Source organism: Trachemys scripta, chromosome 1 (genome assembly GCF_013100865.1).
Source record: "Trachemys scripta elegans isolate TJP31775 chromosome 1, CAS_Tse_1.0, whole genome shotgun sequence".
Classification (NCBI taxonomy): Eukaryota; Metazoa; Chordata; order Testudines; family Emydidae; genus Trachemys; species Trachemys scripta.
The window spans coordinates 284,240,111-284,249,809 of NC_048298.1; positions in this window are offsets into that span (position 1 = coordinate 284,240,111).

The following is a 9,699-nucleotide window of genomic DNA, read 5'->3' on the forward strand; positions in this document are numbered from 1 at the left end:
CTGACAGTTAAGTTTTTCCTAAAGTTTAACCTAAATCTTCCTTGCTGCAAAGTTGATTATTTCTTGTCCAGTCTTCAGTGGACATGAAGAACAATTGATTACCATCCTCTTTATAACAGCCTTTAATATATTTGAAGACTGTTATTAGGTCCCCCCCTCAGTCTTCTTTTCTCAAGACTAAACCTGCCCAGTTTCATTAGCCTTCCTTCATCAGTCATGTTTTCTAAACCTTTTATAGTTTTTGTTGCTCTCCTCTGGACTGTCTCCAGTATGTCCACATCTTTTTTAAAGTAGGCACTCAGAATTGGACACAGTACTCCAGCTGAGGCCTCACCACTGCCAAGAAGAGTGGGACAGTTACCTCACATGTCTTCCATATGACACTCCTGTTAATATATGCTAGAATATTAGCTTTTTTTTCATAATTGCATCACATTGTTGACTCATATTCGATTTGTGATCCATTATACCCCCCCAAATCATTTTCAGCATTACTAGTTAGTTTTCCTCATTTTTTAGTTTTGCATTTGATTTTTTTCTTCCTAAGAGTAGTGTTTTACATTTCTCCTTATGTCATAACATTCTTTTCAATGAGTTAAACAATGTGAATTTATCTGACTACTAGGATGCTGTGATTAACCTGAAATCAGTACAAGAACTGGGTAAGCAGCTGGGTTTTGAGTGGACAATTGTTGCTAATGAGCTGGGATTCAGCAGAGCAGAAATAACCCAGTTTCACTCAGCTAGCACAGAGAAGAAGATTCAAGCACAGAAAATGCTGGAATGCTGGTAAGTAGCTCAAGCTGAGAGAGGAGTGCAAAGTCCCTCATCCTTTCAAATAAATAGTTGTATTAATCATTTTATACTTTCATCCACATCCCACAGTTAAGATGGCTTTGACCTATGGGGATACTTTTAGATTATTCCTATTTTTCTTATCGCGTTCAAAAGAAATGTTTATATGATACTTGTCACAACCTGACCCACTACTCTTCTGTATGGTCAGCAGTCTGTTGCAAGTAAACCCACTTGTTGGGTCATAGAATATAGAATATGGGTCCCATGTGCTTCCAAGCCAACTCTGTCTGGGTAGAGTCTCATCACTGTTTCTAGTTCTGGAATTAAAGAGCACACTCTCAGTTCAGATCTCATCTGGCATCCTTCTTCAGCATGTGGCAGACTGACGCCCAGCTGCCCTAGATCCTGAAATCAGTGTCAGACCTCTCAGTCCCCTACCCACAAGTGTCTACACATGCTCCCTCAGAATCCCACCTATGCTCTGGTCACTCTGAGTTTCTATTTTAACCCATTTGGGGACAGATTGGCAGGAATGCAAGAAACACAGACTCAGCAAAGGAATTTCTTAATCAGAGTCACTTTACTCTTAAACTACTAAAGACTTACAGATTTTTGAAAACAAGATAACTCCTGAAACACACCCTCCCCTTGATCTTACAGCATCTGAGAGTTCCAGGTTTGTCAGCAGTGTTTGATGCTGGACAGAGTTCCTCCTGCATTCTCTCTCCTTCACGTCCTTCTTACATGTGGCAATGGTCAGTCCTCCAGCACAGAGCGAATATTGCTCTTAAGTAGGTCACTCCTGTGCCATGTGTTCCACTGGGAAGATCTAGCTCCCTCCCCCAGTCATGCTTGCCCACCTGTGTAGAAAAAACTTGATCCCTGGGTTGGACCAGTAGTTGAGATAATAAAATTCAATCACCCTAGACTGCAGCCTTGATAGCGTCTCAGTGATAGTTCTTCAATAAGGCATCCAGTACCTTTTCCAGGTAGGGCAGCTGTCTGGTATGCAGTAAATAGGCTGCCCACCAATAAGTATAGATGTGTTCAATACCTAATACAAAGTGGAGGTCATACTTTGATACAGACACAATGTCAAAATGTTCATTAAAGTTTTTTAGAATTGTAGCAGCAAAACTTCGGCATGCCCAAGAGCAGATAGAAATGTTTTCAGAGTACAGATGAGACAGTTGAGTTGTGTGCAGCATGAACAAATTCCTCTCTTGAAAATTTATTATCATTTCTTCATCTTTATTATTGTTTCTGTACCACTCTAAATATACTCATTGCTGTACAGGAGGTAAACTGGGCCAGACAAATAACAGGGTGCCTGCTGAAAAGAGATTAAAGCATAACCATGTACAAATACAATATTGCTAGTATAATCAGATATTAAGCAAACTGCTCTGATGATCTCTAATCCCTGTCCAATCAACTAGCCACACAAAGCAATTTGGTGGATATTTTCAATATATTAGATTTTTGCAGTCACTAAAATAACCCTTAGTGCATCTGACAAAGTGGGTATTCACCCACGAAAGCTTATGCTCCAATACATCTGTTAGTCTATAAGGTGCCACAGGACTCTTTGTTGCTTTTTACAGATCCAGACTAACACGGCTACCCCTCTGATACTTATTGCTAAGGGCATCTTCCTGGATCCCTCCGTAATATTGAGTGCTATGACCCACTTTGTATTGTATGTTAGTTCAAACAATCTCAAATAAGCCAGTTTGTGTCTGGCCCTTGATTGAGGCCGCAAGAGTCTGCTGTTGCACCAACAATTCCTTCCCCCAGGCAGGGGGCAGCAGGCAGCCACAATTAAAGTCTCTGAAATCCTGGGTGCAAGAACTGCTCCCTGCTACTGCCCATAACTAGACATAACCCCACCTACTCCAAAACAGGTAAGAAAAGATGGAGACAAGACTGGCCTATAGTCTCCCATCTTCTGCACACCATCCAACAGAGCTTCTAGCTGGGAAAGAGAACACACTGCTGACTATAAACCCAACATAGGTCTCTGTCTCAATGGCACTTAATCTGGTCTAGTGTAGTGGTTCTCAAAGCTGGTCCGCTGCTTGTTCAGGGAAAGCCTCTGGCAGGCCGAGCCGGTTTGTTTACCTGTTGCGTCTGCAGGTTTGGCCAACTGTGGCTCCCACTGGCTGCAATTCGCCACTCCAGGCCAATGGGGCAGGGGAGGGATAGCTCAGTGGTTTGAGCATTGGCCTGCTAAACCCAGGGTTGTGAGTTCAATCCTTGAGGGGTCCACTTAGGGATCTGGGGCAAAATCAGAACTTGGTCCTGCTAGTGAAGGGAGGGGGCTGGCCTCAATGACCTTTCAAGATCCCTTCCAGTTCTAGGAGATAGGATATCTCCATTAATTAAATTATTATTTTTATTAAATTAATGGGGGCTGCGGGAAGCAGTACAGGCCGAGGGATGTGCCGGACACCCTTCCCACAACCCCCATTGGCCTAAAGCGGCGAACCGCGGCCAGTGGGAGCCGCGATTGGCCGAACCTGCGGATGCGGCAGGTAAACAAACCGGCCCGGCCCACCAGGGGCTTTCCCTGAACAAGCAGCGGATCGGCTTTGAGAACCACTGGTCTAGTGTGTTCATCATAGCAGTGCATCATTGTACTAACTTTGATACCTAGGAGAGAAGAGTGGAGGAAAGAGAAAGAGGCAGAAAGGAAGAGAGAGGGATAGGAAATAAAAATGAAACAAATAGAAGTTTTGGTTGGATATTTAGAATTTCATTAGCTTTGTTATAGTGCATTTCACTGGGACTGAAATACAACAGCAGACTGAATAATCCAAAGACCAGAACCAGAGACTTCAGGAATAGGTATTTTGCTTTTAGATTCACAAGAGAGTGAAAACCTGTGAATCAACAGGAGTTAAAGTGAGAAGATAATTATAGGACCGTCAGCCTGATATCGCCCCAGGCAAGATAGTGGTGCAACTGATATGAGACTCAATTAATAAAGAATTAAAGAAGGGTAACGTAATTAATGCAATATGGGTTCATGGAAAATAGATCCTGTCAAAGTAACTTGATATATTTTTTTGGTGAGATTACAAGTTTGGTTCATAAAGTTAATAGTATTGATGACATATACTCAGACTTCGGTAATGTGATTGACTTAGTACCACATGGCATTTTGATTAAAAAACTAAAATGATAGAAAATTACCCTGGCACACATTAAATGGATTAAAAACTGATAGGTCTCAAAATGTAACTGTAAGTAGGGAATCATCATCAAGTGGGTGTGTTTTCAGTGGGGTCCTGCAGGGTTTGGTTCTTCGCCCTATGCTAGTAACATTTTTGTCCTGGAAGAAAACAATATCATAACTGATAAAGTTTGCAGATGACACAAAAATTGGGGGAGTGGTAAATAATGACGAGGACAAGTCACTGATTCAAAGCGATCTGAATCACTTGGTAAGGGGGGGGCAAACAATATGCATTTTAATATGGCTAAATGTAAATGAATACATCTAGGAACAAAGAATGTAGGCCATACGTACAGAATGGGGGACTCTGTCCTGGGAAACAGTGACTCTAAAAAAGATTTGGAGGTCCTGGTGGATAATGATTTGAACATGAGCTCTAGATGTCATACGGTGGCTGAAAGAGCTAATGCGATCATGGGATGCATAAACAGGAATCTCAAGTAAGAGTAGATAGGTTATTTTATCTCTGTATCTGTTAATGGTGCGAGTGGTGCTGGAATACTGTGCCCCGTTCATGCCCCAGTTCAAGAAGGGTGTTGATAAATTGGAGAAGGTTCGGAGAAGAGCCACAAGAATGATTAAAGGATTGGAAAACATGCCTTATAATGATAGAATCAGAGTATGTCTATACTGGAATAAAACACCCATGGCTGGCCCGTGTCAACTGTTTGGGCTTGGGCTGAAGCCCAGGCTCTGAGACCCTGCAGAGCCCAAGATCCAGCTCACCCAAACATCTGTGCTGCAATTTTATAGCCCCACAGCCCAAACCTTGAGAGCCTGAGTCAACTGACCTGGGCTAGCTATGGGTGTTTTATTGCAGTGTAAACATACCCAAGGAGCTCAATCTATTTAGCTTAACAAAGAGAAGGTTAAGGAGTGACGATTACCGTCCACAACTATCTACATGACGAACAAATATTTAATAATGGGCTCTTCATCAGAGTGAGATATAACACAATCCAATGGCTGGAAGTTAAGGCTAGACAAATTCAGACTGGAAATAAGGCATACATTTTTGACAGTGAGGGTAACTGACCCATTGGAACAATTTACCAGAGGTCATGGTGCATTCTCCATCACTAACAATTTTCAAATCAAGATTGGATGTTTTTCTAAAAAATAAGCTCTAGGAATTTTGTGGGGAGGCCGTTCTATGGCCTGTGTTATACAACAGGTCATGATCACAACCCTTCTGGACTTAGAATTTCTGAAAAAGCATTGACTAATGGTTACCCTTGTTATGCCAAAGTACAAGATTGGGATTATACACAGTCATGAATATTGAAGAAAGTGAGAGTAGTGGGGGGTAAAGCAAGTATTTGATTTGTGTTACAATTTTTATTTTACAGGCAAACAAACTATAAGGCAATAAGGATTACTGTACAGATTAAACCACTGTACTGTACCTGCTTTGTTCTACAGGGATACAATGAGCAACTGTATTCTCTCTCTGGTGTATTTCCTACCATTATAAAAGGCACTTTTTTTCCCCTTTTAACATTGTGGTTCATTATTAAAACCGTTTCCATAAGTAGGTTTAGAATAACATCCACCTGAGGACTAGTTCTTAGTAGTGATGATTTTTGCAAGTGCTGAGCATCCAGCAGCTATTGAAGCCAATGGGAGTTGCTGGTTGCTCAGCACTGTGGATAATCAGGCCCTGTTTTAAGTACTTAAATGTGGACAGAAGACTTTAAATTGAGGGTACCGAGTTTTGAAAATATTGGCCTAGGACCAGTCATTCACAATGGGTAGAGCCCCACCAGTGTTGATTTTCCTACTGCAAGTGCAGCCCAAGGAGCTTAGACTATTTTCGGTTACGGTGTCCCTGCTCTTATCTCTGTTGCAATCCTATGGTGGCAGTAGAAGTTAGAAGGAAAATAAGGTCTCCAACAGTATCATGTCTGTTGGGGGGAGATAAATAAATATATTTTTTATAACATATGGCATAGCAGTTGATGCACTTCAAGTGCAAATGGGGCTGGCGTATATCTTACATTGACTGATCAGGATGCTGTAATGTTTGTTGCGACAAATGCAGGTATGAACGAGCATGGAATAAACTTAACAAGACAAAGATCCTTCAGGATGCCCTGGAACGGGCTGGAAGAAAGGACCTGGCTGATAAACTTCGGTGCCTGCACTGGGGACATCAGAAGTTAAGCAGCAGAGTGGAGCTCCCTTCTGCTTTCCCCTTTCTCATCACTGTTCACAAAACCATCAACAACAAGGAAGGGCTTAAGAAAATTAACCAACTTAGTCGCAAGTATCCCTAAGGTGCTGCAGCTGAAACTGCAGAGTAAATCTCTCTTGCACATACACACCAGAAGTGAGGCTTCGGGTTATTGTTTTTTAGCACTCTGACAGAGCTTTTCATCTTGGAGCACTTTATAAGGTTTAACTAAATCCTGGATCTGGAATGTAATATGATGAAATACCCCGCTTCTAAGAAAACCTTGAGGGTAGCTGAAGCTGTATAATTAATTGGTGAATTAATTTGTGTTATATTTCTTACTCACACCTGAGCTGACACACACGTACTAGAGCTGATCAAATTATTTGTGAATTTGTTGGATTTTCCTTTAGTCTCTTTGAATACTGTTTGCAGATAAGTTATTAATTGTGTAGGAAGCCACATTGCCAAAATACTAAGGAAGGGGCCTCACCTGATGGCCAGAGATGAGGCCCTCTACACTTATAGCCTTGGCATCCCATGGCTTCTTGGCGATCTTCCAGGTTTTGAGTATTTTGGGGGGTAGAGTGAGTACCTTGCCCCTGCCCTTGATGGGATGATAGGGGAAGGGGGACCTTGCAGAGGTTTCCATTCCTACAGCTCCTGCCAGGGGTTTTAATTTGAGAGGGGATGATCTGGGCCCATGTTAAGAAGCATTGAAGTTAGGGGAACTGGCTGGAGCAGAGCTTTCAGGGATAGGTCTACGCAGACCACGGGAGTGAGTCTCCCATTCCAGGTTGACAGACTTAAGCTTGCAGGGCTCTCGCTAGTGCTCTAAAACTAGCTGTGTAGTCAGTGTTTTGAAGTTGCAGCCTGGGCTGGAGCTTGGGTCAGAAGCCAACGGAGGAGGGTGGGCTTCAGAGTCTGAGTTCCGGGCCAAGTTGCAACTTCAAAGCACTGTGTACACAGCTATTTTTAGAGCACTAGTGCAAGTCCAAATCTGTTGAACAGCCTGGGAAGCTTGCTGTCATGGCATGCGTAAACTAACTATTTATTACTGCTTTAACCCCAATCAGTAGCGACTGGAAGTTACCTTCTCAGTGGTGGTCTCAACCCTATTCTCCGGGGACACATCTACATCACAAAGCCACTTCCACAAATGGCATTACAGAGCAAAGGTGCCCAGGACTGAACAGGCATAGAAATCAACCTGCACTCTGACTCCTCCTTCATCAAGGTTCAAGACACCCTGAGGGGAAGCCTGCATTGCCTGTCATAGACTCATAGAACATTAGGGTTGGAAGAGACCTCAGGAGGTCATCTAGTCCAACCCCCTGCTCAGAGCAGGACCAACACCAACTAAATCAACCCAGCCAGGGCTTTGTCAAGCTGGGCCATAAAAGCCTCTAAGGATGGAGACTCTACCACCTCCCTAGGTAACCCATTCCAGTGCTTTACCACCCTCCTAGTGAAATAGTTTTTCCTAATATCCAACCTAGACCTCCCCCACTGCAACTTGAGACCATTGCTCCTTGTTCTGTCATCTGTCACCACTGAGAACAGCCGAGCTCCATCCTCTTTGGAACCCCACTTCAGGTAGTTGAAGGCTGCTATCAAATCCCCCCTCACTCTTCTCTTCTGCAGACTAAATAAGCCCTGTTCCCTCAGCCTCTCCTCATAAGTCATGTGCCTCAGCCCCCTGATCATTTTCGTTGCCCTCTACTGAAGACTCTCCAATTTGTCCACATCTTTTCTGTAGCGTGGGGCCCAAAACTGGACACAGTACTCCTGATGTGGCCTCACCAGTGCTGAATAGAGGGGAATAAACACTTCCCTCGATCTGCTGGCAGTGCTCCTACTAATGCAGCCCAATATGCCATTAGCCTTCTTGACTACAAGGGCACACTGTTGACTTACATCCAGCTTCTCATCCACTGTACTACCCAGGTCCTTTTCTGCAGAATTGCCACTTAGCCAGTCAGTCCCCAACATGTAGCAGTGCATAGGATTCTTCTGTCCTAAGTGCAGGACTCTGCACTTGTCTTGTTGAACCTCATCAAATTTCTTTTGGCCCAATCCTCCAATTTGTCTAGGTCACTCTGGACCTTATCCCTACCCTCCAGTGTATCTAACTCTCCCCCCAGCTTAGTGTCTTCCACGAACTTGCTGAGGGTGCAATCCATACCATCCTCCAGCTCGTTAATGAAGATGTTGAACAAAACCGGCCCCAGGACAGACCCCAGGGGCACTCCGCTTGATACCAGCTGCCAATTAGACATTGAACTGTTGATCACTACCCGTTGAGACCAACGATCTAGACAGCTTTCTATCCACCTTATAGTCCATTCATCCAATCCATACTTTTTTAATTTGCTGGCAAGAATGCTGTGGGAGACCATATCAAAAGCTTTGCTACAGTCAAGATATATCACGTCCCGCACTTCCCCATATCCACAGAGCCAGTTTTCTCATCATAGAAGGCAATCAGGTTGGTTAGGCATGACTTGCCTTGGTGAATCCATGTTGACTGTTCCTGATCACCTTCCTCGCCTCCAAGTGCTTCAAAATGGATTCCTGAAGGACCTGGCTCCACGATTTTTCCACGGACTGAGGAGAGGCTGACTAGTCTGTAGTTCCCCAGATTCTCCTTCTTCCCTTTTTTAAAGATGGGCACTACATTAGTCTTTTTCCAATCGTCTGGGACCTCTCCTGATTGCCATGAGTTTTCAAAGATAATGGCCAATGGCTCTGCAATCACATCAGCCAACTTCCTCAGCACCCTCGGATGCATTAGACCCGGCCCCATGGACTTGTGCATGTCCAGCTTTTCTAAATAGTCCTTAACCTGTTCTTTCACCACAGAGGGCTGGTCACCTCCTCCCCATGCTGTGCTGCCCAGTGCAGTAGACTGGGAGCTGACCTTGTTCGTGAAGACAGAGGCAAAAAAAGCATTGAGTACATTAGCTGTTTCCACATCCTCTGTCACTAGGTTGCCTCCCTCATTCAGTAAGGGGCAAGTACTTTCCTTGACTTTCTTCTTGTTGCTAACATACCTGTAGAAACCCTTCTTGTTACCCTTCACATCTCTTGCTAGCTGCAACTCCAATTGTGCTTTGGCCTTCCTGATTACACTCCTGCATGCTCAAACAATATTTTTATACTCTTTCCTAGTCATCTGTCCAAGTTTCCACTTCTTGTAAGCTTCCTTTTTGTGTTTAAGCTCACTGAAGATTTCTGTTAAACCAAGCTGGTTGCCTGCCATATTTGCTATTCTTTCTGCACAGCGAGATGGTTTGTTCCTGCACTCTCAGTAAGGCTTCTTTAAAATACAGTCAGCTCTCCTGGACTACTTTCCCCCTCATATTAGCCTCCCAGGGGATAAAATAAATAAAATTAAATTAATGGAGATATCCCATCTCCTAGAACTAGAAGGGACCTTGAAAGGTCATCAAGTCCAGCCCCCTGCCTTCATTAGCAGGACCAAGTACTG